General features: G+C 34.9%; 1 long non-coding RNA gene across 1 annotated transcript in view; it reads left to right on the top strand.

Annotated features, from left to right (window-relative positions):
- The first annotated feature begins 266 nt into the window (after positions 1–266).
- LOC111083738 overlaps positions 267–7530 on the top strand; it is a 10040-nt gene continuing 2776 nt past the window's right edge. The window contains exons 1-3 of the long non-coding RNA XR_002609215.1: positions 267–447; positions 4071–4284; positions 4595–4904. This is a non-coding gene — a long non-coding RNA (uncharacterized LOC111083738). The remainder of the gene's footprint in view (positions 448–4070; positions 4285–4594; positions 4905–7530) is intronic.

The following is a 7530-nucleotide window of genomic DNA, read 5'->3' on the forward strand; positions in this document are numbered from 1 at the left end:
ACAGAAATAAAGTGAAAATTCAACGTGATCAGGGACTTACTGCAGGAAGAATATTAGGTGGGTGGGCAAAAAGAAAAATTAAAAAAAAAGCAGTGGCTCTTCTGGAGTGTCTATCTACCTTTATTTTACAGTATTTTATTATTAGGCTTATATTATTTTATTACAAAGAATTAATTAAAAGAAGTTTGAACTAGTTTTTGAAAAAAAAAAACATTCCTCTGAGATTCTTCTTGGTTCAATTGTTTTTGTTTTTTCTGGGGGTGGGATATAAAATAATTACATTAATTTCTTTATATTTAACGTGTAAACACACACACACAAAGCATGATCCAGAAGGTGAGATTATCATTACAATGTTTGCCATTTTCTTTATATGTATTATAGCAAAACCACATTGAGCTGTCTGCTACGTCCACCGTGGGGAATCGAGCGCCTGAGTTTTACATTGTAAGTATGTAGATGTACTGCTGTCCCACTGGAAATATGCCTGCCAGCTGTTACCAATGGCATTATACCTAACGTTATTGTCACATCATTGCTTCATTTACCGTTTGAACTTAATATTTTGAAGTGATCACAGGAAATATAATTGCTATAGTGCATGTGTTTGTCACATTATGTGGTGTCAGTGGAAGGTCTGATTGAGATTTTTTTCCAGAGCTGTAAAATTTGGAGACACAGTTGATGTAGTTTTTTTTTTAATCTCATAATTTCTTTGCATAGTTTTATAATAATTACTTTCGTGATTTTAAAGTTATGTTTCATTCTTACATTAGAAGTTATTGAAAAGTTCATAAAAGAGGCTTTACATACCCACTTATCATTCTCGTAGTTTCGGCTTAAATGTCAGATCTTTGTAATAAGTAATAAAATGATTTAAAGTGTAAATACAAATTGTTTGTTTGTTTGGAATTAAGCACAAAGCTACACAATGGGCTATCTGTGCTCTGCCCACCACGGGTATCGAAAACCGGTTTTTATCGTTGTAAGTCCGCAGACATACCGTTGTGCCACTGGAGGCGTAAGTACAAATAATAGAGAAATTTCAAAACTCTTAGTTGGGCAAGTTAATTTGCATGCATTATAGTATTACTAGCAGAGACCCGCAATACATATATGGTCAAAGTAGTGTCTATATTGCAACAGTATTTCTTTAAATACAAGACTTCTATGATGATACAAAAGAATTCTAATCGCATTCACCGAAATCCAGAAGTCCACTTGTTTTAGGCCTAAGATAAGTAAATCCTTTATTAAGTACGCCCTCTTCGATAAAGAGAGAAATTAACATTGTAACTACGTTTTTTGCTTTAGTTTAGTTAGGGCTAAACTTTTTCGTGGAGTGGCCAAGCCTACTATATGATGCTGAAATGTGGACAATATCTAAAGCAATTGTTAAAAGATTGAGGCATTTGAAATGTTGATCTATAGAATAGTACTGAAAATATCTTGGACAGAACAATAAGAAAGTATTAGAAATGATGAAAAGTAAAAGAACACTATTATCAAGAAAAGAAAATGTGAGTACTCTGGACACAAAGTTAGAAGAAATGGAATACAAAGACTGTTGCTAGAAGGAAAAATGAATGGGAAAAGAGGAAGAGGCAAACCAAGAAATGTGTGGATGGATAACATCAAAGATTGGATGGGAACATCATATAGTAACTGTTTAAGAATGGTGGAAATAAGAGAACAATGTTGTTTCATGACAGTCAACCTGCTTCGAGCAAATAACACTTACTGGTTTTCCCACTCTGTCTATCTAAAGCTTTGTGTTTGAATTGAGTTTCAACATTCGTCATTATACCTTTAATTTAGTTAACTTTAGAATACTACTTTTATGAGTATTTTACAATAAAATAACATATTATGATTGGAGATTCTGGTTCTATTTGTTTTGCCAGTGAGGAAGCCAGTAGTGTAAGGATTTTATTCTCCATGTATAGTCAAGACGACTTAGTCTGCTATATGGTCATTAGCCCGATCAAATGATATGTCCACTTCTATCCCTATTTTGTTTTTTTTGTTTTTTTCAAGTTCAGTAGCCAGCCCTACATAGGCTTTTATATAACGATATTTTTTTCCTAATACTTGTTTGTTTCCCTTTTTTTATAAGATGATGTACGTGGGTTACTAGGTTATAAAGTGTATTCTAAAGCTTTATAAATTTTGCACAGAATAATAATAAAAAGGTAGTTAACGGCCGTGAAGACTGTTTCACTCTGTCAAGTGATGATAAAATATAGTTACTGTTAGAACTAGGTAGGCGCTAGGCCTGTTGAAGAAAGATGAGGAAGAACGAAGATAAGAAATATTGGTTTTGGCTATTCGCTGGTTGTCGACTTTGGGACGCTCTGTATTGTTGAAAAGTAGCATATACACCGGAGATATAACGACTATACCAGGTAACTCTTCATATCTAGCTTCTGGTGACTTCTAGAGAATAAAATTCAGATGACTTTTGTATTGCGAGCATTCGTGCCAAATGTCCGGCTGTCCTCCCCTCGAGATGGATTCCTGTATGTGGTGAGGGGGATTTCCCAGGGAAGGTTCTCTATCTTCAGTTTCCCTCCTCTGTGATCCAAACATCCAACCACGTGTTTGCTGTGGTATCCCGTGGAAGGAAGGAGAGGATTATGGTAGTTGAGGAATGTCATTGGTGGGTCTGTTTGTGTAGGTGGAACTTTAACACATCTATTTGGCCTTGAATTTCTGTAGACGGGTGACCTTGCAGTAGCTCCCCCTGGGTCTGTCGGCTAGTTCTGTTGGGCTAGGGTCAACTAATTGCCGGTATTGGATGTTCTAAACAGGTGTTGTAGACATGTGTCTAATGCTGATGTTTGGGTATAGTGCCCACGAAACCCTGGTGTAGCTATACTGTTAATGTTTGGCATTGTAGTGCATCCCCTCGTATGGGTCCATGGTTGATGGGGTCAGTGAGCACTGAATTTTCTCAATTTTTCTGAATCTTGCACCCAGTGACACACACACACACAAATACAAATAAAAAAACTCATTGATAGGAATAGTTTTTTTCGTGTTAAATAAATTGTGTCGATTCACAAGTTTTGATATGGTGTCTAGCATCGTTTGAAATCAGTAAGAACCTTTTGGGGCCCATTGTGTATTGACTCTCATTAAGCTTTGTACGCGTTCCTTTACCTTTAAAAACAAACTCCGGAAGAGGCATTGGATTTTTCTCGTCTGTGGATACTAGCGTAAAAACGATAATTTTCTCGCGTGATAACATATAATTTTCTTTAACGAAAGTAGATTTGTTACTAATAGAAAGGGTTTTTTGTGATATATTTTCATTCCGATTATCATATGAGGCTCTTTTCCAAATTTTCAGCGAAACCAGTATCGTACTCGCCAAACATTTTGACAGAACTCGATGATACGAATCTTTCTTTCTGTGTTGAGGAGAGCAAACCTTTTGTTTGGTTTGCTTAAACTTACGTGATACTCTTTCATCCAATCACGGATTCATTTATTTGAAAATTGAAGCCTCTCATTCACTGGCACCTACTTCTCCTGACAACTTAACCATTTGCTATACAATTCATTCCCTCTAGTCTTACACTGCTAAATTAGGGATGGCTAGCGCAGATAGCCCTCGTGTAGCTTTGCGCGAAATCCATAACAAACAAACTAGATTTAATATTTTTATTGTATTTGTTTTTCAAGGGTATAGATATTTTTGAGTTCATCTGGAAATTACTTCCAATCTGATGCTATTTTTGTAAAGGAAACGAGATGCATTTTGTTAATATAATTTCTCATATAACTTGTATATTTTTAACTTGATCTAAAAGTTAAGTCTAAATTTTAAACTTAACTAAAACACAATCCATAGTTTATACATGCTTTCTTTTTTTTTCTATGTTGTTGTGATTTATATAAGATGAACGAATAAATAATAACTTAAAGTTTTAACTTAAAAATAACATTTTATGCTTACAATTTCGATCACTCGCAAGCTTTCTTAATACATGGCGAAATCTGTAACAAACAAATAAACAAACAATAGGTTATATCATATAATATACAGTATAATATATGTTTCTTAGGTTTCCAAAGCACACTTTCATGAGACAGCGATAGATACAGGCTAAGACAATTGATGGGAAACTAAGAAGCCATGGAATCCATCACCATATAATGTAGTGTGCTCGGAACATTTTGTCGAGAATGACTTCTATAAGTCCCGCCATGGAAATCTGAATAAACGTCTAAAAAAATACAGCTATCCCATTTATCTTTGCATGGAAGAGAAATCAAGAGGTATGTATTGTTTTAGATCTGGGGACTAACAAGCTTAAGAATCCTATTAAAATATGTGAATGAAATAAGTACATTTATTTTATTGTGATAGTTTACAAATATGGAAGCCTACAGAAAAACTAAACCTTACCTATTGAGAGCAATTTCATGCTGAAAATGTCATTGTTTTAGACATTTATTTTAAAAATTTAAAATAATAGTAAAGCTTTTACTCTAAACCTTTATTAACCTTTGTCTAACATTATAGACACTTATATATAAATGTGCTTCTGATGATACGTAAGTTTGTAAATGTAATCGTTTCTTACAGACTCCAAGAAGGGCTTCACTGATAAGCTTAAGGGCTGCAGAAACTCGATCATCTCCATCCCAGCAGCCTAATCCTGAAGTTCCTCTTGCAACTTTAGTTAACATTGAACATTCTTATAACTGCGATTTTCATTCCTTAAAGATAAAGTATAACGAGGTGAAGACAAAGCTGGAGGCCACCAAACAGGAATTACACAACACAGAGCGGAGGAAGAAGCGTGCCAGGCTCTCTGTAGAGGCTTTTTTGGCAGAGGTGAAATAGATTCGGGCCTTGTCTGATGAGGCACACAGGATGCTTGACTCATATAAAGGTATAATAATATAATGTCATACAAATTAAATAATTTTCAAAAGAAGAGCTATTGAGCCAGTAATATTGATAGAGCTCAATGTTGGAACTGAATTAAAATACAATGACAATTAATTCATATATTGTTCCAATAGTTATTCATAAATACGTGGTGTTTGAAACAGTACACAAATGAATGGATGCAGTTTAATGTAAACACAAATTTCAAAAATAGTGACAGAAGGGCTTGCGGTTTACCACTTCAGGCAGTCTACATTGATTGCTCGGCTGCTTAGTTTGAAGGGTGGTCTGATCTGGGTAGTGACTAGGTGGTATGAAGCACATTCCACTTCTTAATGATGGACTTCACCGTAATCAAAAGTATAATCAGCGACTTTGAAATTTTCTTGTAACCTTCTCCTGATCCGTGCTTCTCTACCACTTTGTCCCTCACTTGTTTTGAAATCTCCTTGTCCTTCAGGGTTGGTTTGTTGTATCACTAGGTGAGTTATGGCTTGTTTAGATGCATTTACTCTGAAGTCAAGTTAAAATACTTTGATTACACACAGACAGAGATCATTACATTATTTTATTACCTTTCAAAGTAATCATTTGCACCTAAATTGATTTAGGGTTACCATAACAAAGGGGTTGAATTCTTATGCAATGAAAAATATTCAAATTTTCTTTGAAAATCTAACTTACTTATATAATATCAACGTTTTTTAGCTTTTTCACTTTGGAGTAAATTGTGTAGATTTTAATATTAAAATCCCATTTGAAAGTTTCATGATTGCAAGCTCAGACAGCAACAAAATGTGGAACTTTGAAAGGGGGGATGAATATTTTTTCAAGGCACTGTATGTGTTTGTTGGCCTGTAGAATCTGTTCGTCATTTTATCTTGAAATTCAGAGGTTATGATTGAGTCATTTGAGATAAACTCTATTATATCCACATTTTGATATATTTAGGCCTTTCTTCTTGTGAGAGAGTACATAGTATCCTAGTTGCAATAGATATTTACATTTATAACAGAGATGTACATAGCAACAAATAGTCAGACTCCTCTACCGAGAGTTATTGATACTTAACTAGAATACTGAGTAAATGTGTGAACTTACTAAGCTTTAATTAAAACGCCCGTCTTCAGCATTTTATGGCAATTAATTCAGCCACAATATTATCCATGTTCAATTTTCCCTCTCGTGCTTGTTCTGTGCTCAACAAAGCTAGCCCTGATTTTAATTAGCGTTTGTTTGGGAAACAATCTCTCAGCAGTGACTACAGTGACAGAAATGGTTTAAAAGAAAAACAGTTTCCCTTGCATTCTCATATTTATTATAATAGGTTGTCAGTGTTTCAGCAGCACTTTGAATCTGTTTTGTGGCTTTCGTGAGATCAAACTATTCTCGCTGTAATTCACAGGTTCTAAATTTTGCACTGAAGGACTATAAGAAAAACAAATTAGAAACTTTCAAGCTTTATTTAAGCCACGTCGCTTCAGGTACTTCATCACTTGTTCCTCACAGAAAAATGATTCTAGACGGCTTTCGGTATGTGTATGTAACAAAATGCAAGACACACAGAGAATTGTAATAAGCTGACCATCGTGTTGGAAGAAACCTTTTGATGTGCACCTCTGACTTACAACCACAACTTCGGTGCCCTGATTTTGTACTTTTTCAAGTGCTGCCTGCTCCTCACATTTTGAGAAGTTTATTTTGTGTATTGCCTTTCTCTTTTGTGCTGCACAATACCAAACATTTGAATGCCTAATTCGAGTTTTGAGAAAACCTGCCATCACGAACGTGTGTATTGTATATAAGCACAGACCAAAATATACAGATTTTAAATTCCATCCCACGTTTTACAGTTTATTACCTTGTGTTTCAAGTTTGCAAACTGATAATTTATTATCATACTAGGTATCTGTTATTGTCGCGTATCTGCTTGTTTGTTAATTTCCGGTAGAAATTCTTTCCGTGAAACTTCAACGATACAAGTCCTTTCTTGATTAAACCAATTTATTCTTCCTCGATACAAAATTTTAGCCTACAGTAATTTCACAATCAGTACGTTTCTCTTCACTTTAAACTTAACTACTTTTATAATACACGCTATAAATCACAGCGATTCACAATCTCGATAACAAAACACACACTAGCTCGAAACAGAATTGTAAATTACCTGGAACTCTCTTCACTCAATCCCACAGGCTTTTTCTGCCAGGCATATATACTAACGAAGGGGGAGTCTCGAATACACTCGAGCCTCCCCGATCATTCATGATCATTCGAGAAATTCATCACGTGTTACCACAGTCACGTGACTTCCGCTGTCATAACATTATCATGTATAAAGGTCCCCAAAACCCAAATATGCTTAAAGATGTATTGTGTATTGTATATAAGCACAGACTAAAATATACAGACTTTAAATTCCATCCCACGTTTTACAGTTTATTACTTTCTGTTTCAAGTTTGCAAACTGATAATTTATGACCATACTAGGTATATGTTATCATGTATAAAAATTCCCAAAACCCAAGGGTAAAGATTAGTCGGTTGACAAGTAGCTATTTTCTCTCCATACCTGGCCAGAAGCACAATCATGAAAAGACGTGTTGTAAAGAAGCATGGCATATCAC

The sequence above is a fragment of the Limulus polyphemus genome, unplaced genomic scaffold, assembly GCF_000517525.1.
Source record: "Limulus polyphemus unplaced genomic scaffold, Limulus_polyphemus-2.1.2 Scaffold10949, whole genome shotgun sequence".
Lineage (NCBI taxonomy): Eukaryota > Metazoa > Arthropoda > Merostomata > Xiphosura > Limulidae > Limulus > Limulus polyphemus.